Source organism: Leptodactylus fuscus, chromosome 5, assembly GCF_031893055.1.
Source record: "Leptodactylus fuscus isolate aLepFus1 chromosome 5, aLepFus1.hap2, whole genome shotgun sequence".
Lineage (NCBI taxonomy): Eukaryota > Metazoa > Chordata > Amphibia > Anura > Leptodactylidae > Leptodactylus > Leptodactylus fuscus.
In genome coordinates, this window is record NC_134269.1 from 164418324 (window position 1) to 164445843 (window position 27520).

Below are 27520 nucleotides of genomic sequence, written 5' to 3' on the forward strand. Positions count from 1 at the left end.
CCTACACCTCCACTAGGTTTATTGTTGGGGCGGGGAGTGTGTGAAAATTGCAGACCACCATAATAGAGGGCAGCAGGGGAGGTCTCTGTGGGTGTCAGCCATGTTTCTGTCATGCTGAGAAATGTAAATTCATTAGAAATGAAAAGGTCGTGGATGTAGTCGAGTTTATTGCATGTGGAGTGAGCATTCCATAGTATAGTATTTAGTCACAACCCTATTGTAATCGATGGTGTGTGTTAGCATTTTAGCTAAAGAAGGTGTTTTGGTGCTCCATTCAAATTGGATGAATCATAGCCGCCATCCATGGATATTAGTTGCGCAGGACCCCCTAGGATTCAGCCCTGTGTTGTGACAGTGGCAGCCATTAGAGCAGTGCATTCTGCCAGCCGGAGGTGCTGAGGTGAATGAAACTGTGTGATCATGTCTTATGTGTAGAAAGAGGCATCGCTATGATCCGCCTCAGCTCCAGCACTAGAATGCAGGCCAGGAGTTTCACTTTCATTTTGTTGAAGTCTCACCCACACAACCTGGCTGAGCTTACACTGCAAAATCTCATTTTAATGGGGAACTGGTAAGATATATTTCATTTTTACAGCACATTTGTTCTATAATCATCTTTCTGAGTTGCCTGGAGCACTGTGATTTTTTCAGCTTAATGGTGGTCAACCCCTTTAAACTCCTTGTATGTCTTTTCTTGCCTCTGCTGCTTTGTCTGCTTACCTGCAGGGTAAAGACCTTTTTTTCAACTGCTGCTTATAATGGGTGGACAGACAAGTCCACTGCCTTTAGGCCCGTGCACACAATGTAACGCCTTGTTGATTCTGACACTTAAACTCATGTCAGGATCAGCACTTCAAAACAGAATCCCATTGAATTTAATGGGTCCGTCTTATGCGCACTACACATTGAAATCAATGGGAGGCTTTTTAACCCATTGATTTCAATGTGTTACGCACATTAAACGGAACCCATTGAAGTCAATGGAATTCTGTTTTGTAGCGCTGACTCTGACATGAGTCTGCGTGTCAGAATCAATGCCGCGTTACATCGTGTGCACGGGCACTGTAACGGCAACACTGAACCCTTGGTGACTATGTAAGCCTTACATCGCTTGTTTTTTTGCGATACACGTCATTTCCTGCTTCTTCTCTTCAGCTCCCTTGTGTGGGGACACCAGAGTCCAGAGTACGCTGACTTGAGTATGTGATGACATCATTGAACCTCTTTCAAGTCTCCAGAGTCAGGTCTCTCCTTCCTCCCCCTTTCTATATTGTAAATGGGAGGGGGTTAAACTGCTAGGAAATCTTTTTTTCCTTAACTTCTGACATTTTTCACAAAAAAATCTGTGCGGAGCAGCCTTTTTGATTTTTTTTTTTTTTAAAAAAAGTGAAGACAAATGAATGGCTTTTATTCTCTGTGTACCGCCCAAAAGAACTCTCTGAGGAATCCACAATTGGAGATGTGGTTATTTGGATCAAGGAGTATGTTCAGGACACGATGAAAGAATTGAAAGAGTCCATAACTCACTTGTCTGAAAGGCCTAGACGCAGTGAGGTATACACTTCTGTCATTCAATCTGATGAAGAGTTCAGAAAGAGATTTCTGGCTAAGTGATGGCTGTGGTGGTACCTGTGGCAACATGAGTGGCAGTACAGAATGGAATAATGTAATGGATCAGGCCATAGGATATGTCTGGCTGACAGGTGGTGGAGATAGTTGTGGCAACATGAGTGGCAGTACGGAATGGAAAAGAATGTTATGAAACAGGCTTCTGGAGATTATATCTAGCTGTTCAGGAGTAGCAAATAGCATCTTCAGTACAGTAAAATGGAAAATCATGCAGAGAGACGGAGGCAATGGCAGATCTATTCTGGCATAAGCCAGAGGTGGGAGAAAATCTTCATGGATCATGAAACATATGAGCTCTCATAGTTCGCCTATAATTGTATTGCATATAAATAAGGCTTCTTTACCCAACCATCTTTCTCCCTGGTATGGGTGTGGTCAGTGTCCTTTTTAACCCTGTTTTCGGTCGCTCTACAGCGCCCTCTAGGTTCACACCCTCACACTATATTGGACCTTTCCATAGTATCTGGCTACAACTCTAGTCTAGAGGACTTGGAACATCCCTGGCCAGTCTCTGGCCACTGGGTAAGAGGTGTAGACTGTAAGTCTCCAATGACTGTTAGTCAATAGTGTGCTAGCAGCCAAAAGGCCGACACCTGCTGCATGTCCAATGCAGACCCTGAGGAAAGAGAAGTGACTAACTGCCCAGCAACAATCCAGCTACAACCCCGAGACAGGATATTGCTGTAACCCCATATAGGGAATAGAGTGCCAGTTTGGAGGAAGTTGTAGTTTACAGAACCCACCAGCCAAAACCAGAGTATATGGGTATTTCCAGGTATCTGGGTTCTTGTGACATCATATAATGCAGCCACCCTAGCTATAGTCAGTGAAATGAGACACAGACTTTATATATTTAAAGTGAGAAAGATACCATATCATCATCTCATACACTCAGCATCCCTTATCCCACGTCTGGGAATAGCCATTACATTCTAACTTTAACTCCCATCGGGAGGCTGTTTGTGTTATGGGCTACCATGGTAAAGTTCATCTTGGTTCAACTGCACTACTACCAACTGTGTTCCTGTGCTTAGCATCAGGGCCTGGGGCACAACTTAAGGTTAGAGAGGACCCCTCTCCAACTTGAAGCACCCCAGTGAAAAACTACCATCTCATCAGGTACTTTATAGTCCCCCTCTCAACATTGTTCCAGGCTGGGGGAGAAGGGAGATTGGAGGAGTTGGTCAAGTGTCTTTGGCCTACCTGTGATATCACCACCACAACTACAACTCGCATCCTCTGGTTCCCTTCATTGGGTTGTGACAGAAGCAAAGAGGTTAAATGAGTAAAATGCCCAGGACATTGGTGGGGCAGGGGGCTACACTTGGGGTTTGGCCCAGGTCCATACACTAGCTAACATATTTGAGAGGATTGTAAATGGTACATTTAATAAAATCAGCAACCATGTTATCCTCTTCCATTCATACAATCAGACACCATGGTATGCTCTTCCATTTATTGCAGTTTTGGTCTTACATGACAAGAAATGTAGAAATGCTGCATGAATCAATTACTTGTTTTATGAGCATTTTCCTTTAGATACCATCCTCAGGTCTTCATTTCTGAAAAATAAAAACCAAAAGGAAAGTTTAAGCAACTTTTTTTTTAATACACTAATGTTAAAGGGGTTGTCCCATGAAAAGCATCCTATCTATACTGCTAGTTTATGTGGATTTAAGACTTTTCCTAAATACATTGCTTTATCAATAACTGCTTCGTTTGGCCGTTATCTTAATTTATTCACTTCATTGTTTACACTGCATTTCTATGACCACAGGGCTTATCTGCTCAGTCCCCAAGTGATGTAGCTGTCTGCTCTCAGGGGGGGAGGGAGAGGATGAGTGCTGGGAGCAGCTCTGAGCTGTGTATGTCTCTGCCACAGACAAGTAATAGAGTTCCTCAGATAGCGGAGGGGGAGGTGAGAGCTCTGGTATTTCTGAGCTGTCTATCTCCTGCTCTTCCACTTATCAGTCAGTTTAATTGAATTTGGCTGATAAGGGCTGAGATAGGGAGTCCGTTACCTCTGTATGTATTGCAAACTGACTGAAATCCAGCTCTGCTACATCAGCTTCATACTGTGGTAATTCATTTACAACCAATCCCTCATTACTGACTGCAAATATATAACAGATAGCAGAGCAAGTGAAACCCAATATGCTGAGAAAACCAGGAAGTGAAGAGAGCACGCAGCCTGCAGGTTGGTGAACAAGCATTCTGGGAATACCCCTTTAAGGCCCCAATATTGTATTGTTTCTTGGCTCCTGAGAGACTAAGAAATAGAACCTCTGATTATAGTAAATGTATAATTAGTAAATGAAAAGAAATACCATATTTTTGACTCTAAAAATTGTCAGGCCATGTGTTAGCACCATGCAACATTATTGTTACTAGACTGTCATTCTATTGTTACTAGACTGTCTTGTTCACCAACCTGTGTGCTCTCTTCACTTCCTGGTTTTCTTGGCACCTTGGTGGGCGGGGTTTCATTTGCTCTGCTATCTGCTATGTTTGCAGTCAGTAATGAGGGATTAGTTGTAAACAAATTACCACAGTATGAAGCTGATGTAGCAGAGCTGGATTTGAGTCAGTTTGCAATACATACAGAGGTAATAGACTCCCTATCTCAGCCCTTATCAGCCAAATTCAATTAAACTGACTGATAAGTGGAAGAGCTGGAGATAAAACAGCTCAGAAACAGCGGAGCACTCACCTCCCCCCCCTCCCCTATCTGAGGAACTCCATTACTTGTCTGTGGCAGAGACATACACTGCTCAGAGCTGCTCCCAGCACTCAGACCCTCCCTCCCCCCCTGAGAGCAGACAGCTAGGTCACTTGGGGACTGAGCAGATAAGGACTTTGGGCCCTCAGTGAGTCCAGCGTCCAGTTATGATTGCTACCACTGCACACCCTGTAGCTGTCTGTATGTGTAGTGCTATCCTGCCTTTTCTAGGTCTATATCAATTTACTGGAGGAATCATTAAATTACATGTGTCCTAGTGACAAACCCTGGTTTACACAGCAAAGCGAGCTAGTAAGTTGCTGGACATATCAGCTTATGGCAGTCCCCTGATGAAGCAGGGGCGAAACACGTGTTGGAGCTGCTAGTGAAGGTAACGGTGTCACTATATGTAAGATACTGGTGCAGTTTCTCTGTATTAGTTTATATCTATGCTTATTTATAATGTTTCCCCTTTTCAGCATTGTGTTAGCAGGGACTGTGTGGATATTTAGCTATATGAGACATGGTGTATGAGGGTGTGTGAAACCTTATGGGGTATCTATCTGTATATTTATTTATCTAAATTTACCTATTTCTCTGCACAACGGGCTTTAAATTGTAACAAGAGACAAGTGATTTGATAGGATGGTGTGCATACCTGTATAGGGTGCCTATTTATTTATTCATATTTGTTTGTTTCTTTGTACAAGCTGGCCCTGGATGATAATGACTGTTTTGCTGTATGAGGGGTGATTTTATATATTTATACAGTATTAGATGATGGATATATGTTTATTTATTTATTCTTTTTCATGCGATGCATATTTGTGACACCGTGATCTTGCCTTTATATCACTTGTTTTTAGTTAGGATTTTTTTAATCGATTAGTTTTGTGTATTCTAATAAAATTTTTGATATTAAAATTCATGTGTTGTAAAAAAAAAAATTTGATTGAAGAACTATTCCTGATAGGTGAAGAATATCAGCTTATTAGTGACTGCTTTAGTGGCCCGTATGATGCATTTCAATACTTGTATATTAATGCATGTTTTTTCATAAAACCTAAAAGCATCATTTGGGAAATATAGCCAAGCTAGAATAAACCCTCCAAAAGGAAGATGGACCCATCTGTAGACAGCTGTTTAAGGTTGTTGTATCTCATCAGTGCAGAGCAGGGTATTGGCTAACTGTGTGAGAGGTGTTGATGTGGGTCAGAAGAGGTAATATGCCTCAAATGGGGGGCAACAGTACAGGGACTTATTAGACCGTGCATGCCCTGCTAAGAAGTATGAGTAAGAGGGGCAACATGGTGGCTCAGTGATTAGCACTGCAGCCTTGCAGCGCTGGAGTCCTGGGTTTGAATTCTGCCAGGAACAACATATGCAAGGAGTTTGTATGTTCTCCCCATATTTGCGTGTATTTCCTCCCATTCTACAAAGACATATTGATAGGAAGAAAAAAACAGAAACAAAAAAAATCTACATTGTGATCCCTATGTGGGGTTCCCAATCAAAATAAAATAAAAAAAATTCTGAGTAACAAATATGCAAATAAGACTTCCTTGGTAGAGGAGAGGAACTTGCTCCTAGCACCACCTTTGGCATTTAGCTCACTATAGATTAGTGCATGTTTTATTTGCTTATGTTTTAGATTCCAAGTACTCACAAGTTCTGCATCTCACAAAACCTGCATTCATTTTCATAGGTAATATAATCAGATCCACAGACTGGCTCGTCTATTGATGTACACTCAGAAATATTTTTGAATTTCTCACAGTCCTGAAAATAAGAGAAATTTGTAATCACTCAGTACAAATATAATAAATTCAATCATTACAGATAATAAATAGTTTATTTCCATTTATCTAGAATCATTTATTGAGACAACTTCTCAAGTCACTACGATAATAACATTATTGATGAAAAACTTCATGTATGATGTAGTCTAGGGAGAGATATAGAAAATACTACATGCAAGTTTTGTAGAGCATTTGTGGTATTTTTGGAATTTTTTTTCTGGAATTTTTTTATTTTTTCCCAAATGTTACAAAATAAAAACCACCAAAATGTTTTTAAAAAATACCATGAAAAACACTGAAAAAATACCATAAGATTTTTTGGGTGGAAAATGGTTCAAATTTAAGGAATTTTTTGCTACTATTTAAAATGCTGAAAGTATTGGGGCGGATTTATCATGGCTTTTCTCAACTTTTTTAATTTACTGTGCCTAAGTTATTAAGTGAATGCACCATTCAAAAAAAAAAAAAATGATTTGTGCCTATTGTTTATTTTCTCCATAGTGACTTGTAATGTGAACGTGGTTCAGAAATTATATATAGGTACGCACCTATTCCCTATATGCCACTGTTTAAAAAGTTGCAAAAGTTTTCTCCCACTCCACTGAAATAGTACTTTGTGAACTTGGGAGTTCACCAAATTTATGAGCCAACACTTCCTCATGAAAGTGTGGTTTTATATAACGCTAGAAAATCGACAGTGCTATTAGTATCGGCACCGATATCTCCCTACTGGCAGAAGGTGCTCCTCATAGCCCAGTGTAATCACTGGGCTGTAAGGAATGCCCCCTCTGACAGTACTCTTAGGGTCCATTCACATGGAGGAAAATGGTAAGGAATTTGGTGTGGAATTTCAGCGCAGAAGATAAAAAGCCTCTCATTGACTTCAATGGTAGCAGAAAAAGGAACCCATTGAAGCCAATGGGAGGCTTTTTTTCAGCGCTGAAATTCCACACCAAATTCCTCACCATATTCCACAGAGTTTTTTGGTGAGGATTTTCGTCAGGAAAAAATCTGCTTCAGGAATTAGGAATTTTTTTTTTCCTCCAGCACAGTGTATGGACCTAAAAAAAAAACTAGAGGTTTTTCCACGCAGTTTTTGCAAATGCCAAGTGGTTTTACCATCTCCTATTGACTGCATTGGTTTTTGCATGCGAAATCCACCTGAAGGAAGTTTTTTTCCTGCTAGTGGAAAAAATCCACTTGCGGAAAAAAAAAAGATAGTGGAACCCATAGAATTCTATGGGGAGGCTTTTTTTCCACGTGGATTCTGACACGGATTCTGCGTCAAAATCCTCGCCAAAAAACTCAGTGTGAATGGACTTTTAGGGTCCATTCACACAGAGGAAAATGGTGAGGAATTTGGTGTAGAATTTTCCACGCTGAAAATAAAGCCTCCCATTGATTTCAATGGCTTTCGCTAGATTTTTTTTTCCATTAGTGCAAAATTCCTCTAGTGGAAAAAAAAAGCTAGCAGCACCCAATGAAGTCAATGGGAGGCTTTTTTTTCAGTGTGGAAAATTCCACACCAAATTTCTTACCATTTTCCTCCATGCAAATGGACCCCTAATGTGCACAGTGTAATGTCTAAAGGGTTTTTTTGGGTCCCAGATGGAGTTTTCATACTAATGACCTTTATACAAAAGAAATATTAGTACTAAAAAAAATATACAACATCCACTGGATAATACACTTACAGGGAAAGGGTACCGTATTTTTCGGACTATAAGACGCACTTTTTTTCCCCAAAATTTTTGGGGAAAAGAAGGGTGCGTCTTATAGTCCGAATGTGGCGCCTGGCACCCGCTGTACTAGAGAGGCGGAAGCCGGAAAGGGATAGACGCCGGGGCCTGAGACATCGCTGCGCTCCTCTGCCTGCATGAAGCCAGCAGCGGGAGGAGTGATGCTATTCCGCTCCTCCGTCCCCCCGCCGCTGGCTTCAGGCAGGACAGTGGAGCGCAGCGATGTCTCAGGCCCGGCACCTGTGCCAGCGTCTATCCCTCCCCGGCATCCGCCTCTCTAGTACAGCGGATGCCGGGTCAGTATCGGTGGCCCCTTCTCCCCCGGGGCCGGTCCCCATCGGCCCCGTACCTGTAGAGTTGCAGGCCGGCTCCTGCGCGGCGATATCGCAGGAGCCGACCTTTTCGGGTGACAGCCGGGAGCCTAATGAGGCTCCCAGGACTGTCACTGCTGTATTAGTATTGCGGCTGGTCTCTATGACCAGCCGTAATACTAATAGACAGAATGTCCCATAGACGGCAATACAGTTGTATTGCCGTCTATGGGACTTGCAATCAAGTGACCGCAGGTTCAAGCCCCCGGGGGGGAATAAAATAGTAAAAAAAAAAAAAAAAAGCTTTAAAAATATAAGTAAAAGTTCTAAATCACCTCCTGTCCCTAGAAAAAAAAAAAAATATATATATATATATATATATATATATATATATCATAAACCACCGGGGTTTTTTTCAATACAAGGTGATCTAAGCAATAGATATTCCCCAAAATGGTATAACTAAAAAGTACAGCTGGCCCCACAAAAAAAACACTCTATGCATCCCCGTACAGCTGCAGGGTCACCTGTCAATGTGGCCTTGCAGCTGTTGCAAAACTACAACTCCCATATATTAAATATTTGACCATTTTTTGCTTCAAAATTTTTTTTCCCTATTTTCCTCCTCTAAAACCTAGGTGCGTCTTATAGTCCGAAAAATACGGTAAGTTTAAAATAAGTTATACAAAAAGCAATATATAAATAAAATAAAAAATAAATAAAGAACTAGAGTTGGAGGAAGTGGTGAAAAGTCCTCTTTAAGGCCGGGGAGCCACAAGCCAGAAACACCGTGATATGCCCACGGCAGAAAAAAATGTGTGAAAAATCACAGCGTTTTACCGTAACTGCAAAGTGGATGGGATTCCTGCGAATCCTATGTCCACTTTGTGGTAAAAACCAGAGCACAGACACGCTTCAATTTCCAGAACCGGCACAGTTTTGGAAATCACAGCATGTCAATTATATCTACGAAAACACTGGTGGATTCTCTGTAAATCTAATTGCTACAGAAAGCTCTACGAACTTTCTGTTGAAAGCACTGCAGGAAGAACCTCAATGCATTACTGCCGTGTTTTTTTCCACAGCACTTTATAGCTACAGGTCGTCCTGTGGGTCCCCATGTTGAGGAAACAAAGCTCTTTTGATTGCACATTTTGCTGCGGTTTTTTTTTGGTGTTTTTTTTTGAGCCAAAGTTAGGAAAGGCTTGAGAAGGAATGGTAAATACAAAAGAATCTCTGAGATTTTGTTAAATCTGCTCCTGACTTTGGCTCAAAAAACTGCAGCAATATCTGCAACAAAAAAAACTGTTTTCCACAACACGGAGCCTCATTAACTAACTCCAGCAACTTCAATTTTTAGCTGCTCATGCCCTCATGAAAGTGCAGTTTTATATACCGCTAGAAAGCCGACAGTGCGCTAATTTCAGCACACCATCAGCTTTCCCATATGTACCCTGGTCCTGGAGATAATGGTGCCATTTTGGCACTGATATCTCCCCACTGTGAGAAGACGTAATTTTGCGACCGCAAAATTACTCACGCAAAATTACGCGCGTTATACGCCTGTAACGACACATTGAAATGAATGTGATTCTGTTTTGAGCGCTCACATTCTGACACGTGTATATGTGCCAGAATGCGTGCGCGTTAACTCCGTGTGAACTGGCCCTCAGATTCAGCGCTGAAAAAAAAAGCCTTCCATTGACTTCAATGGGTTCCTTTTTCTGCTAGCTGAATCTGATGTTGATTCCATACCAATTTCAGCTCCATTTTCCTCCGTGTGAATGCACCCTTAAATCAAGGATGTCTGTGTATTACAGAACAGGACAAGTCATCCAAAGTGACAGATGCTTTTTATAGCTCTTCTCCACTCCACAGAATTACCTACATATAGAAATGGGTTTCCTAAACTAGACAACCCCTTTAAAATGTGTAAAAATATACCCCTTCATAGCATTTGCCTATGTGCTTCATCTTGAGTTCCATTGTCGACTTCCTGTGAACAAATAAAAAAAAATATGAGCAATGCCAAATAAAATAAAGTATGTTAGTATTTTTGTGGGGTTTTTTCAGGTATGAAATTCTGGCTGGATTTAGGGAGCCTCCGCCCATTCTGAATGTAAAAACATGTGTATCACATTGAAAGCAATAGGTTTTCACGCGCTCATTATGAACGAGTTTTACGTTCAGAATGAGCGGCGCGTAACTGTGAAGGCTCCCTTAGGCACAGATTCCACTCTTTAAATCTTACCAAGTCAGCTAACATTTCACCATTAACGTAAGAAAGGTTGAGGCCCCACATTGAAGAAACACACCTTTTTTTTTGCTGCAGACTTTGTTGCGTTTTTTTCTTTCGTTCTTGACTTTGGCTCAAAAGAACGCAGCAAAATCTCAGCCTTAGGCCAAGGCCCCACATTTCGGAAATGCAGCTTTATTTGTTGCAGTCTTTGTTGTGTTTTTTTTAAGCCAAAGCCAAAAATGGCTACAAAAGGAATGGGAAATATATAAGAAATTCTTATAATTCTACCTTCTCAATCCACTCATGGCTTTGGTTTAAAAAAACCGCAACAAAATCTGCAACAAAAAAAGCTGCATTTCTGCAACATGGGGCCGTAGCCTAAAAGGGATATTAGATAAGGTTTGTTTCAAACAAGCATTTAAATCAATGTCTTTCGGTGTTTTTATTGGCATTTTTTGCAGTTCAATCAAATAAGTTCGTCAGCAATAAAATATGAGAAAACCTAGATACAATGCTTTTTTTTTTCAAGTGTTTCTTACATTTTATGGCTAAGGCCGCAGCAAAAAAGCATTGCAGGAAAAAACATGGTGGAAACATATTACAGTTTTTCACAGAAAGTCCACAGACATTTCCTCTGAGCACTTTCTGCTTCCATTATACCAGTAGGGAAACCGTCAGTGTTTTTGTAGGTATAATTGACGAAAACCGTTTTGAAAATTGCTGCGAGTTCACTGCACATAGTTTTCTGCAGTGTGTGGATGGTTTTTATGCCACGTGGGGCCCCAACCTATCACATTTTTTTGTATCTTCTGTTTTTTTTCAAAACACAGCATGCTTTGACATTTTTTTCTGGAGTTTTTCCATAGATTTCATTATGACAAATAAAGGCTAGAGATGAGCGAACACTAAAATGTTCGAGGTTCGAAATTCGATTCGAACAGCCGCTCACTGTTCGAGTGTTCGAATGGGTTTCAAACCCCATTATAGTCTATGGGGAACATAAACTCGTTAAGGGGGAAACCCAAATTCGTGTCTGGAGGGTCACCAAGTCCACTATGACACCCCAGGAAATGATACCAACACCCTGGAATGACACTGGGACAGCAGGGGAAGCATGTCTGGGGGCATAAAAGTCACTTTATTTCATGGAAATCCCTGTCAGTTTGCGATTTTCGCAAGCTAACTTTTCCCCATAGAAATGCATTGGCCAGTGCTGATTGGCCAGAGTACGGAACTCGACCAATCAGCGCTGGCTCTGCTGGAGGAGGCGGAGTCTAAGATAGCTCCACACCAGTCTCCATTCAGGTCCGACCTTAGACTCCGCCTCCTCCGGCAGAGCCAGCGCTGATTGGCCGAAGGCTGGCCAATGCATTCCTATGCGAATGCAGACTTAGCAGTGCTGAGTCAGTTTTGCTCAACTACACATCTGATGCACACTCGGCACTGCTACATCAGATGTAGCAATCTGATGTAGCAGAGCCGAGGGTGCACTAGAACCCCTGTGCAAACTCAGTTCACGCTAATAGAATGCATTGGCCAGCGCTGATTGGCCAATGCATTCTATTAGCCCGATGAAGTAGAGCTGAATGTGTGTGCTAAGCACACACATTCAGCACTGCTTCATCAAGCCAATACAATGCATTAGCCAGTGCTGATTGGCCAGAGTACGGAATTCGGCCAATCAGCGCTGGCTCTGCTGGAGGAGGCGGAGTCTAAGATCGCTCCACACCAGTCTCCATTCAGGTCCGACCTTAGACTCCGCCTCCTCCGGCAGAGCCAGCGCTGATTGGCCGAAGGCTGGCCAATGCATTCCTATGCGAATGCAGACTTAGCAGTGCTGAGTCAGTTTTGCTCAACTACACATCTGATGCACACTCGGCACTGCTACATCAGATGTAGCAATCTGATGTAGCAGAGCCGAGGGTGCACTAGAACCCCTGTGCAAACTCAGTTCACGCTAATAGAATGCATTGGCCAGCGCTGATTGGCCAATGCATTCTATTAGCCCGATGAAGTAGAGCTGAATGTGTGTGCTAAGCACACTCATTCAGCACTGCTTCATCACGCCAATACAATGCATTAGCCAGTGCTGATTGGCCAGAGTACGGAATTCGGCCAATCAGCGCTGGCTCTGCTGGAGGAGGTGGAGTCTAAGGTCGGACCTGAATGGAGACTGGTGTGGAGCGATCTTAGACTCCGCCTCCTCCAGCAGAGCCAGCGCTGATTGGCCGAATTCCGTACTCTGGCCAATCAGCACTGGCTAATGCATTGTATTGGCGTGATGAAGCAGTGCTGAATGTGTGTGCTTAGCACACACATTCAGCTCTACTTCATCGGGCTAATAGAATGCATTGGCCAGCGCTGATTGGCCGAATTCCGTACTCTGGCCAATCAGTGCTGGCCAATGCATTCTATTAGCTTGATGAAGCAGAGTGTGCACAAGGGTTCAAGCGCACCCTCGGCTCTGATGTAGCAGAGCCGAGGCTGCACAAGGGTTCAAGCGCACCCTCGGCTCTGATGTAGGAGAGCCGAGGGTGCACTTGAACCCTTGTGCAGCCTCGGCTCTGCTACATCAGAGCCGAGGGTGCGCTTGAACCCTTGTGCACACTCTGCTTCATCAAGCTAATAGAATGCATTGGCCAGCGCTGATTGGCCAATGTATTCTATTAGCCTGATGAAGTAGAGCTGAATGTGTGTGCTAAGCACACACATTCAGCTCTACTTCATCGGGCTAATAGAATGCATTGGCCAGCGCTGATTGGCCGAATTCCGTACTCTGGCCAATCAGTGCTGGCCAATGCATTCTATTAGCTTGATGAAGCAGAGTGTGCACAAGGGTTCAAGCGCACCCTCGGCTCTGATGTAGCAGAGCCGAGGCTGCACAAGGGTTCAAGCGCACCCTCGGCTCTGATGTAGGAGAGCCGAGGGTGCACTTGAACCCTTGTGCAGCCTCGGCTCTGCTACATCAGAGCCGAGGGTGCGCTTGAACCCTTGTGCACACTCTGCTTCATCAAGCTAATAGAATGCATTGGCCAGCGCTGATTGGCCAATGTATTCTATTAGCCTGATGAAGTAGAGCTGAATGTGTGTGCTAAGCACACACATTCAGCTCTACTTCATCGGGCTAATAGAATGCATTGGCCAGCGCTGATTGGCCAGAGTACGGAACTCGACCAATCAGCGCTGGCTCTGCTGGAGGAGGCGGAGTCTAAGATCGCTCCACACCAGTCTCCATTCAGGTCCGACCTTAGACTCCGCCTCCTCCAGCAGAGCCAGCGCTGATTGGCCGAATTCCGTACTCTGGCCAATCAGCACTGGCTAATGCATTGTATTGGCGTGATGAAGCAGTGCTGAATGTGTGTGCTTAGCACACACATTCAGCTCTACTTCATCGGGCTAATAGAATGCATTGGCCAATCAGCGCTGGCCAATGCATTCTATTAGCGTGAACTGAGTTTGCACAGGGGTTCTAGTGCACCCTCGGCTCTGCTACATCAGATTGCTACATCTGATGTAGCAGTGCCGAGTGTGCATCAGATGTGTAGTTGAGCAAAACTGACTCAGCACTGCTAAGTCTCTGCATTCGCATAGGAATGCATTGGCCAGCCTTCGGCCAATCAGCGCTGGCTCTGCCGGAGGAGGCGGAGTCTAAGGTCGGACCTGAATGGAGACTGGTGTGGAGCGATCTTAGACTCCGCCTCCTCCAGCAGAGCCAGCGCTGATTGGTCGAGTTCCGTACTCTGGCCAATCAGCGCTGGCCAATGCATTCTATTAGCCCGATGAAGTAGAGCTGAATGTGTGTGCTTAGCACACACATTCAGCTCTACTTCATCAGGCTAATAGAATACATTGGCCAATCAGCGCTGGCCAATGCATTCTATTAGCTTGATGAAGCAGAGTGTGCACAAGGGTTCAAGCGCACCCTCGGCTCTGATGTAGCAGAGCTGAGGGTGCACAAGGGTTCAAGTGCACCCTCGGCTCTCCTACATCAGAGCCGAGGGTGCGCTTGAACCCTTGTGCAGCCTCGGCTCTGCTACATCAGAGCCGAGGGTGCGCTTGAACCCTTGTGCACACTCTGCTTCATCAAGCTAATAGAATGCATTGGCCAGCACTGATTGGCCAGAGTACGGAATTCGGCCAATCAGCGCTGGCCAATGCATCCCTATGGGAAAAAGTTTATCTCACAAAAATCACAATTACACACCCGATAGAGCCCCAAAAAGTTATTTTTAATAACATTCCCCCCTAAATAAAGGTTATCCCTAGCTATCCCTGCCTGTACAGCTATCCCTGTCTCATAGTCACAAAGTTCACATTCTCATATGACCCGGATTTGAAATCCACTATTCGTCTAAAATGGAGGTCACCTGATTTCGGCAGCCAATGACTTTTTCCAATTTTTTTCAATGCCCCCAGTGTCGTAGTTCCTGTCCCACCTCCCCTGCGCTGTTATTGGTGCAAAAAAGGCGCCAGGGAAGGTGGGAGGGGAATCGAATTTTGGCGCACTTTACCACGTGGTGTTCGATTCGATTCGAAAATGGCGAACACCCTGATATCCGATCGAACATGTGTTCGATAGAACACTGTTCGCTCATCTCTAATAAAGGCCTAAAAAAAGCATCAGAAATGTGTGCACAAAAACAGCAACATAAAAAAATGCAAAAAAACCCAAACACCATAAATTAGTTTTTTATGGCTTTTATTATGGCATTTTTTTAACGCCAAGGAAATATGTTGCGTGAAGGTAGTATTATAACTCATTTTCTTACAGTGAATAAAATATGAATGTGATTTTAGAATCAATAGATGTCTCAGTGCTCAAGTAGGGTTTCACCCCTTTATATAGTAGAAAAAGAACTCGGCACTCCACAGATTTAAAGTTTCAAAATTTTAAGTGCTTTATTACATTAAACAATCCAGAATCAGTAATGTTTTGGTTGGCTCTATGCAACCTTTGTCACGCAGATTGTGTAGCTAGAAGATGAAGTGTAGAAGAAGCGGCATGGCCACAGGTGAAACTCTGGTGGTGTGGTAACGGCTGGTGGTGTGGTAACGGCTGGTGGTGTGGTAACGGCTGGTGGTGTGGGAACTAGAGATGAGCGAACACTGTTCGGATCAGTCGTTCCGAACAGCACGCTCCCATAGAAATGAATGGAAGCACCTGGCACGGAGACCGGCCGCCGGCAAAGTGTACGTGCCAGGTGCTTCCATTCATTTCTATGGGAGCGTGCTGTTCGGAACAGCTGATTCAAACAGTGTTCACTCATCCCTAGTGGGAACGTCTGGTGGTGTGGGACTGAAATCATTATTGCCACAGATTCCACATGGAATAAAACCCCAGTGAACAACAATGAGATTACTCTATGTGTGAATCAGCTGGCTTATTCTGCCAAATGTATGTTAGATGGCAAAATTGAACACTGTGTGAAAACTGTCTTATACCCTGATACAATTCATATCAGCACACGGATCATTGTATTACATTAACTGTGTACAAGACAATTCACAATTTGTAAACCAGAAGACGATCCAATGTGTATACCTAAAGTCACATTTAATGGAATAGTAGCTGTCTTGTAGGCCTTTAACCCATTAATGACAAAGCACATAAAACATGTAAAATGTTTTTTTCCCATCATAGATGTTTATGTTATAGTGACATTCCATCAAACCATTATATGTGAATATATGGCTGTACTCCCAAATTCATTTTGGTAATAGGTGTAAAAGTAATGTGAGAGTTAAATATCAAAAGGTTAATAAACAAAAAAAAAATCTTGACTGTAACATAAAATAATGATACATATCTTATTGTGTGAATGTCTTGAAATGTGAACTTACATTATTTTTTACACAGCTCACATTCATTTGAATAAGTTTGACCATCTGTGCCACAGACTGGCTGATAATTTTTCATGCAGGGAAACACTTTTCCTGGCCCGGCAATGTATGAATCACAGTGAGATGGCTAAGCAAAGACAAACAAGCAGAGAAACAGAGATTGGATTTATTAAAATACAATACCAAACAGGAAAACAATCAGGAGCCCCTGGTCATCTCGTATAAACCACACCTGGAGATGCTGAAAAGAATCACACGCAAACTATATCCACTATTGCAAAAAGACAACTGTTTAAAATCCATATTTCCAGACCTCCCTCTGCTGTGCTATAGACAGCCACCTAATCTCAGCACCCTTAAATGTTCACAAACTTTGCATAAATCAACAGTACAAGCGAATATAAGAAATTTAAAATATCTTACCAGAAAATAAATGTTTCTTCTCTAGCTCATTTTTCTACACCCCTTCCTAAACTCAAACCTCTGTGAAATTTAACAGCAAGTCAGGACTAAGGCTGGTTGCACACGACCATCTGCTAGTCGCCAGCGCACAGGTGGCACAAAGGTGTCATCCATGTACCACTAGTCCACCGACTGTGCTTCCACAGCCCCATTCATTCAATGAATAGGAGCTGCGGAAGCATGGCCGAAAAACCAGACAAGAATTCATGCTCGTGTGCCTGAGCTAACAGAAATGAATGGGTCAGTGTGCTATCTGGGAAAAACTTGGATAGCACAGTTACACACGCCACGGTTGTCTACAAGGGGCTTTAACGTCATGTTACAGATTTAAATAGAAAGTTATGGAAAAGGAAAGGGGGAGTACAGAGGCAAATAGCTATAAAAAGAACAGTTTATGTTCTTTTTTATAGCTATTAAAAATGCTTATTTTAATTTAATAACTTTAAAAACATACCTCAATCTCTGTATCAACAGGGTTACAGATGACACCTAAAAGTAAAATGTATAAAAAATGGTCTCAGATAAAAGGCTTTTTATATAATAAAAATATTGCTTTAGTGTGATAAGAATAGACTTCATCCAATATCGTGCTGGAAATACATTAAATGGTTTAAAAAAACATTTACAGTATTAATAATATAATAAAACATTATTGTTGTACAATGATCAATCCTAAATAATAGATTCAGCAAGGAGCAAATGCACAGACATGACAAATAGAGCACATTACAAAGAATAACGTAAGTAATAATGGCAACAATAGCAATACACTAAAAGATTAACCTGTGAAAGTGGCAAATGCGATTGCAGCAAAGACAATGACTCCCATGGACTTCATGATGGAGAGTTAATATTGTGAACCTGATCCAAATAGATTTTGCCAATAACTTGACATGGCTGCTGTTCATTTATGTACTATAGAAAGGTTTACTTAAGGCGGGGCAGAAAAATACCAGGATAATCAAAACAACAATATTCCAGTTATGTCATCACCAGATAAGACCCGGCTTTCATTTCTCAATAAATACAATACAAATATTTGCTTTTAGTTGAATTCCCAACTTTAAGCCCCGTTCACATCTGCATTTAGTAGTCCATTTGGAAAGTCTGCTTGGGGAACCCCTGAACGGCAACCTATACGCATTAAAAAGCGGTTAGCTAAAAAATCACATGGACCCCAGAGACTATAATGGGGTCCGAGTGGTTTCCACATGAAACATGCGGAGAGAAAAGTGTTGCTTACAGTACTTTTTTCTCCACATGATTCGTGCAGACAACGAGCAGAAACCATATGGATTCCATTATAGTCTATGGGGTCCGTGTAGTTTCTTAGCTAACTGCTTTTTAATGGGTAAAAGAGTCTGCTTGGGGACTCCCTGAAAGGAATCCAAAACACAGATGTGAACCGGGGGTTAGATGTATTTGTGTAGAATATTTATTCCTTTCCTAAAAAGCAGGATGTTTTCTTAAAGAGATAAAATCACAATCTATAAAATTTAAAATGCTTTAAAAATTGACAAATATGACAAAATTACCATTGGCGTTGACAGTGTTAGATTAAGACTACCAGGATCTCTGGGCTGTATGAAATTGTGATCCCCCACCAGGATAAAGTTTTCAGTCTAATAAATAGGCTGATCATCAGCTGAATGACTATTCATCGTGGTCCCACTATGTACCGCTCACCCCCCCTCTTCTCCCCCCCCCGTGCCCCAGGCCCCTCTCGCCTATTTCCCCCTCCCCTACCTGCGCCCCCTGCCCATCGAGTGCAGTATATCGAGATGTATGTACATCTGTGCATCCACGTGAATACAACTGAAGTACTAGAACAAGTACAGGCACACGTGAAGCACACCAATTAGTGGTTGTCTGCAAGTGACTACCAAGGTTTGGTCACAACTAAAGATGAGCGAACAGTGTTCTATCGAACTCATGTTCGATCGGATATTAGGCTGTTCGGCATGTTCGAATCGAATCGAACACCGCGTGGTAAAGTGCGCCATTACTCGATTCCCCTCCCACCTTCCCTGGCGCCTTTTTTGCTCCAATAACAGCACAGGGTAGGTGGGACAGGAACTACGACACCGGTGACGTTGAGAAAAGTAGGCAAAACCCATTGGCTGCCGAAAACATGTGACCTCTAATTTAAAAGAACAGCGCCGCCCAGGTTCGCGTCATTCTGAGCTTGCAATTCACCGAGGACGGAGGTTTCCGTCCAGCTAGCTAGGGCTTAGATTCTGGGTAGGCAGGGACAGGCTAGGATAGGAAGGAGAAGACAACCACAACAGCTCTTGTAAGAGCTAAATTCCAGGGAGAAGCTTGTCAGTGTAACGTGGCACTGACGGGCTCAATCGCCGCAACCCAGCTTTCCCAGGATCCTGAATGGAATACACTGTCAGTGTATTCCCGTATACCCGATATATACCCCCGATACCCGTTCCAACGGTGTGCCCCCCCACCTTCACCCCAGAAATACCCTGCAAGTCCCCTAGCAATAGAATTGGGGCTATATACACCCACTATTTTTGCTACTGCCATATAGTGCCATTGTCTGACTGGGAATTCAAAGAATATATTGGGGTTACGTGCACCCACAATTTTTACTACTGGTATACAGTGCCAGTTTCTGACTGGGAATTCAAAGAATATATTGGGGTTACAAATACCCTCATTTCTTGCTACTGCCATATAGTGCCAGTTTCTGACTGGTAATTCAAAGAATATATTGGGGTTACGTGCACCCACAATTTTTACTACTGGTATACAGTGCCAGTTTCTGACTGGGAATTCAAAGAATATATTGGGGTTACAAATACCCTCATTTCTTGCTACTGCCATATAGTGCCAGTTTCTGACTGGGAATTCAAAGAATATATTGGGGTTACGTGCACCCACAATTTTTACTACTGGTATACAGTGCCAGTTTCTGACTGGGAATTCAAAGAATATATTGGGGTTACAAATACCCTCATTTCTTGCTACTGCCATATAGTACCAGTTTCTGACTGGTAATTCAAAGAATATATTGGGGTTACGTGCACCCACAATTTTTACTACTGGTATACAGTGCCATTGTCTGACTGGGAATTCAAAGAATATATTGGGGTTATAAATACACTCATTTCTTGCTACTGCCATATAGTGCCAGTTTCTGACTGGGAATTCAAAGAATATATTGGGGTTACGTGCACCCACAATTTTTACTACTGGTATACAGTGCCATCGTCTGACTGGGAATTCAAAGAATATATTGGGGTTATAAATACCCTCATTTCTTGCTACTGGTATATAGTGCCATTGTCTGACTGGGAATTCAAAGAATATATTGGGGTTACGTGCACCCACAATTTTTACTACTGGTATACAGTGCCAGTTTCTGACTGGGAATTCAAAGAATATATTGGGGTTATAAATACCCTCATTTCTTGCTACTGGTATATAGTGCCATTGTCTGACTGGGAATTCAAAGAATATATTGGGGTTACGTGCACCCACAATTTTTACTACTGGTATACAGTGCCAGTTTCTGACTGGGAATTCAAAGAATATATTGGGGTTACAAATACCCTCATTTCTTGCTACTGCCATATAGTGCCAGTTTCTGACTGGTAATTCAAAGAATATATTGGGGTTACGTGCACCCACAATTTTTACTACTGGTATACAGTGCCAGTTTCTGACTGGGAATTCAAAGAATATATTGGGGTTACAAATACCCTCATTTCTTGCTACTGCCATATAGTGCCAGTTTCTGACTGGTAATTCAAAGAATATATTGGGGTTACGTGCACCCACAATTTTTACTACTGGTATACAGTGCCATTGTCTGACTGGGAATTCAAAGAATATATTGGGGTTACGTGCACCCACAATTTTTACTACTGGTATACAGTGCCAGTTTCTGACTGGGAATTCAAAGAATATATTGGGGTTACAAATACCCTCATTTCTTGCTACTGCCATATAGTGCCAGTTTCTGACTGGTAATTCAAAGAATATATTGGGGTTACGTGCACCCACAATTTTTACTACTGGTATACAGTGCCAGTTTCTGACTGGGAATTCAAAGAATATATTGGGGTTACAAATACCCTCATTTCTTGCTACTGCCATATAGTGCCAGTTTCTGACTGGTAATTCAAAGAATATATTGGGGTTACGTGCACCCACAATTTTTACTACTGGTATACAGTGCCAGTTTCTGACTGGGAATTCAAAGAATATATTGGGGTTACAAATACCCTCATTTCTTGCTACTGCCATATAGTGCCAGTTTCTGACTGGGAATTCAAAGAATATATTGGGGTTACGTGCACCCACAATTTTTACTACTGGTATACAGTGCCAGTTTCTGACTGGGAATTCAAAGAATATATTGGGGTTATAAATACCCTCATTTCTTGCTACTGGTATATAGTGCCATTGTCTGACTGGGAATTCAAAGAATATATTGGGGTTACGTGCACCCACAATTTTTACTACTGGTATACAGTGCCATTGTCTGACTGGGAATTCAAAGAATATATTGGGGTTATAAATACCCTCATTTCTTGCTACTGGTATATAGTGCCATTGTCTGACTGGGAATTCAAAGAATATATTGGGGTTACAAATACCCTCATTTCTTGCTACTGCCATATAGTGCCAGTTTCTGACTGGGAATTCAAAGAATATATTGGGGTTACGTGCACCCACAATTTTTACTACTGGTATACAGTGCCAGTTTCTGACTGGGAATTCAAAGAATATATTGGGGTTACAAATACCCTCATTTCTTGCTACTGCCATATAGTGCCAGTTTCTGACTGGTAATTCAAAGAATATATTGGGGTTACGTGCACCCACAATTTTTACTACTGGTATACAGTGCCATTGTCTGACTGGGAATTCAAAGAATATATTGGGGTTATAAATACCCTCATTTCTTGCTACTGCCATATAGTGCCAGTTTCTGACTGGGAATTCAAAGAATATATTGGGGTTATAAATACCCTCATTTCTTGCTACTGGTATATAGTGCCATTGTCTGACTGGGAATTCAAAGAATATATTGGGGTTACGTGCACCCACAATTTTTACTACTGGTATACAGTGCCAGTTTCTGACTGGGAATTCAAAGAATATATTGGGGTTACAAATACCCTCATTTCTTGCTACTGCCATATAGTGCCAGTTTCTGACTGGTAATTCAAAGAATATATTGGGGTTACGTGCACCCACAATTTTTACTACTGGTATACAGTGCCATTGTCTGACTGGGAATTCAAAGAATATATTGGGGTTATAAATACCCTCATTTCTTGCTACTGGTATATAGTGCCATTGTCTGACTGGGAATTCAAAGAATATATTGGGGTTACGTGCACCCACAATTTTTACTACTGGTATACAGTGCCAGTTTCTGACTGGGAATTCAAAGAATATATTGGGGTTATAAATACCCTCATTTCTTGCTACTGGTATATAGTGCCATTGTCTGACTGGGAGTTCAAAGAATATATTGGGGTTACGTGCACCCACAATTTTTACTACTGGTATACAGTGCCAGTTTCTGACTGGGAATTCAAAGAATATATTGGGGTTACAAATACCCTCATTTCTTGCTACTGCCATATAGTGCCAGTTTCTGACTGGTAATTCAAAGAATATATTGGGGTTACGTGCACCCACAATTTTTACTACTGGTATACAGTGCCAGTTTCTGACTGGGAATTCAAAGAATATATTGGGGTTACAAATACCCTCATTTCTTGCTACTGCCATATAGTGCCAGTTTCTGACTGGGAATTCAAAGAATATATTGGGGTTACGTGCACCCACAATTTTTACTACTGGTATACAGTGCCATTGTCTGACTGGGAATTCAAAGAATATATTGGGGTTATAAATACCCTCATTTCTTGCTACTGGTATATAGTGCCATTGTCTGACTGGGAATTCAAAGAATATATTGGGGTTACGTGCACCCACAATTTTTACTACTGGTATACAGTGCCAGTTTCTGACTGGGAATTCAAAGAATATATTGGGGTTATAAATACCCTCATTTCTTGCTACTGGTATATAGTGCCATTGTCTGACTGGGAATTCAAAGAATATATTGGGGTTACGTGCACCCACAATTTTTACTACTGGTATACAGTGCCAGTTTCTGACTGGGAATTCAAAGAATATATTGGGGTTACAAATACCCTCATTTCTTGCTACTGCCATATAGTGCCAGTTTCTGACTGGTAATTCAAAGAATATATTGGGGTTACGTGCACCCACAATTTTTACTACTGGTATACAGTGCCAGTTTCTGACTGGGAATTCAAAGAATATATTGGGGTTACAAATACCCTCATTTCTTGCTACTGCCATATAGTGCCAGTTTCTGACTGGTAATTCAAAGAATATATTGGGGTTACGTGCACCCACAATTTTTACTACTGGTATACAGTGCCATTGTCTGACTGGGAATTCAAAGAATATATTGGGGTTACGTGCACCCACAATTTTTACTACTGGTATACAGTGCCAGTTTCTGACTGGGAATTCAAAGAATATATTGGGGTTACAAATACCCTCATTTCTTGCTACTGCCATATAGTGCCATTGTCTGACTGGGAATTCAAAGAATATATTGGGGTTACGTGCACCCACAATTTTTACTACTGGTATACAGTGCCAGTTTCTGACTGGGAATTCAAAGAATATATTGGGGTTATAAATACCCTCATTTCTTGCTACTGGTATATAGTGCCATTGTCTGACTGGGAATTCAAAGAATATATTGGGGTTACGTGCACCCACAATTTTTGCTACTGGTATATAGTGCCAATTTCTAATTGGGAATTCAAAATGCGCAAGGCTCCCGGAAAGGGACGTGGACGAGGCCGTGGGCGAGGTCGGGGGAATGGTTCTGGGGAGCAAGGTAGCAGTGAAGCCACAGGGCGTCCCGTGCCTACTCCTGTGGGGCAGCAAGCATTGCGCCACTCCACAGTGCCAGGGTTGCTTGCCACATTAACTAAACTGCAGGGTACAAACCTTAGTAGGCCCGAGAACCAGGAACAGGTCTTGCAATGGCTGTCAGAGAACGCTTACAGCACATTGTCCAGCAGCCAGTCAGACTCTGCCTCCTCTCCTCCTATTACCCAACAGTCTTGTCCTCCTTCCTCCCAAAATTCCCAAGCTTCACAGAACAATAACCCCAACTGTTCCTGATCCCCAGAGCTGTTCTCCGCTCCTTTCATTGTCCCTCAACCTGCCTCTCCACGTCACGATTCCACGAACCTAACAGAGGAGCATCTGTGTCCAGATGCTCAAACACTAGAGTCTCCTCCATCTCCGTTCGATTTGGTGGTGGATGACCAGCAACCCACCCTCATCGACGATGATGTGACGCAGTTGCCGTCAGGGCATCCAGTTGACCGGCGCATTGTGCGGGAGGAGGAGATGAGACAGGAGTTGGAAGAGGAAGTGGTGGATGATGAGGACACTGACCCGACCTGGACAGGGGGGATGTCAAGCGGGGAAAGTAGTGTGGATGTTGAGGCAAGTGCAGCACCAAAAAGGGTAGCTAGAGGCAGAGGCAGAGGTCAGCAGCTTAGGCGAAGCCAGGCCACACCCGGAATCTCCCAAGATGTTCCAGTTCGTACCCAGCCCCGAAAAACTCCCACCTCGAGGGCACGTTTCTCGAAGGTGTGGAGTTTTTTCAAGGAATGCGCCGAGGACAGATATAGTGTTGTCTGCACAATTTGCCTCTCGAAATTGATTAGGGGCTCTGAGAAGAGCAACCTGTCCACCACTTCAATGCGCCGTCATTTGGAATCCAAGCACTGGAATCAGTGGCAGGCAGCAACGGCAGGACAAAGGCCGCCTGCCGTTCACGCCACTGCCACTGCCTCTGCCACTGCCTCTGCCTCTGCCACTGCCACTGCTGACTGTGCTGGCGATGCACTCCAGAGGACGAGCCAGGACACCACTTCATCTGCCTCCGCCACTTTGTTGACTTCTCCCTCATCCTCCCCTGTTCCTGTCTTATCTCCTTCTCCTGCACCATCAAAGGCACCATCAGGCGCTTCTTTACAACAACCCACCATCTCTCAGACATTGGAGCGGCGGCAGAAATACACTGCTAACCACCCACACGCGCAAGCCTTGAACGCCAACATCGCTAAACTGCTGGCCCAGGAGATGTTGGCGTTCCGGCTTGTTGAAACTCCCGCCTTCCTGGACCTGATGGCAACTGCGGCACCTCGCTATGCCGTCCCTAGCCATCACTACTTCTCCCGGTGTGCCGTCCCCGCCTTGCACCAGCACGTGTCACTCAACATCAGGCGGGCCCTTAGTTCCGCGCTTTGCACAAAGGTCCACTTGACCACCGACGCGTGGACAAGTGCATGCGGACAGGGACGCTACATTTCACTGACGGCACACTGGGTGAATGTAGTTGAGGCTGGGACTGCTTCCCAAACTGGCCCGGTGTACCTCGTCTCCCCGCCTAACATTCCTGGCAGGGACACGAGAAGAACACCCCCCTCCTCCTCCTCCTCTACCGCCTCCTCCTCCGCCACCGCCTCCTCCTCCGCCACCGCCTCCTCCTCCGCTGTTAGATTGACCCCAGCTACGAGTTGGAAACGTTGCAGCACTGGCGTTGGTAGACGTCAGCAGGCTGTGCTGAAGCTGATCAGCTTGGGGGACAGACAGCACACTGCCTCCGAGGTGAGGGATGCCCTCCTCGATGAGACGGCAATATGGTTTGAGCCACTGCACCTGGGCCCAGGCATGGTCGTTTGTGATAACGGCCGGAACCTGGTAGCAGCTCTGGAGCTTGCCGGACTCCAACATGTTCCATGCCTGGCCCACGTCTTCAACCTAGTGGTGCAACGTTTCCTAAAGAGCTACCCCAATGTTCCAGAGCTACTGGTGAAAGTGCGGCGCATGTGCGCCCACTTTCGCAAGTCGACAGTAGCCGCTGCCAGCTTAAAATCTCTCCAGCAACGCCTGCATGTGCCACAACACCGGCTTTTGTGCGACGTCCCCACACGCTGGAACTCAACGTTTCAGATGTTGAATAGAGTGGTTGAGCAGCAGAGACCTTTGATGGAATACCAGCTACAAAACCCTAGGGTGCCACAAAGTCAGCTGCCTCAGTTTCTCATCCATGAGTGGCCATGGATGAGAGACCTTTGTGACATCCTACGGGTGTTTGAGGAGTCCACAAGGAGGGTGAGCTCTGAGGATGCGATGGTGAGCCTTACAATCCCGCTCTTGTGTGTTCTGAGAGAATCCCTGATTGACATCAGGGATAACTCAGATCACACAGAGGAGTCAGGGATAGCATCCGATCCGTCACAGCTGGAGAGTAGGTCCACACATCTGTCCGCTTCATCGCGTTTAATGGAGGAGGAGGAGGAGGAGGAGGAGGAAGAAGAGTTGTCCGATGATGTGATGGTGATACAGGAGGCTTCCGGGCAACTTCGAATCGTCCCATTGTTGCAGCGCGGATGGGTAGACATGGAGGATGAGGAGGAAATGGAGATTGAACTTTCCGGTGGGGCCAGAGGAGTCATGCCAACTAACACTGTGGCAGACATGGCTGAGTTCATGTTGGGGTGCTTTACAACCGACAAGCGTATTGTCAAAATCATGGAGGACAACCAGTACTGGATCTTTGCTATCCTTGACCCCCGGTATAAAAACAACATCTCGTCTTTTATTCCGGTAGAGGGGAGGGCCAATCGCATCAATGCTTGCCACAGGCAATTGGTGCAGAATATGATGGAGATGTTTCCAGCATGTGACGTTGGCGGCAGGGAGGACAGTTCCTCCAGTAGGCGACCAAGTTCTCACCAGTCCACACAAACGAGGGGCACACTGTCTAAGGTCTGCGACACCTTGATGGCACCCCCTCGCCAAAGTGCCGCCACAGAGGGTCCTAGTGTCACCAGGCGTGAGAAGTATAGGCGCATGTTGCGGGAATACCTTTCCGACCACAGCCCTGTCCTCTCCGACCCCTCTGCGCCCTACACGTATTGGGTGTCGAAGTTGGACCTGTGGCTTGAACTTGCCCTATATGCCTTGGAGGTGCTGTCCTGTCCTGCCGCCAGCGTCCTATCTGAGAGGGTGTTCAGTGCAGCCGGTGGCATCATCACTGACAAGCGCACCCGTCTGTCAGCTGAGAGTGCCGACCGGCTCACTTTGATAAAAATGAACCACCACTGGATAGAGCCTTCATTTTTGTGCCCACCTGTGTAAAGCACCCCAACATGAAACTCCATGTCTGTACTCAACCTCTCCAATTCCTCCGCATCCTCATACTCATCCACCATAAGCGTTGCACAATTCTGCTAATACTAGGCTCCCTCCAACATGATTTCCCCCAACTCTGCTGGTTAGAGGCTCCCTCCACCCTGATTTCCACCAACTCTGCTGGTTAGAGGCTCCCTCCACCCTGCTTTCCCACAACTCTGCTGGTTAGAGGCTCCCTCCACCATGAATTTGCCCAAACTGGGCTGGTTAGAGGCTCCCTCCACCATGAATTGGTCCAAACTGGGGTTTTTAGAGGCTCCCTCCACCATGAATTTGCCAAAACTGGGCTGTTTAGAGGCTCCCTCCACCATGAATTGGTCCAAATTGGGGTTTTTAGAGGCTCCCTCCACCATGAATTTGCCCAAACTGGGCTGGTTAGAGGCTCCCTCCACCATGAATTGGTCCAAACTGGGCTGGTTAGAGGCTCCCTCCACCATGAATTGGTCCAAATTGGGGTTTTTAGAGGCTCCCTCCACCATGAATTG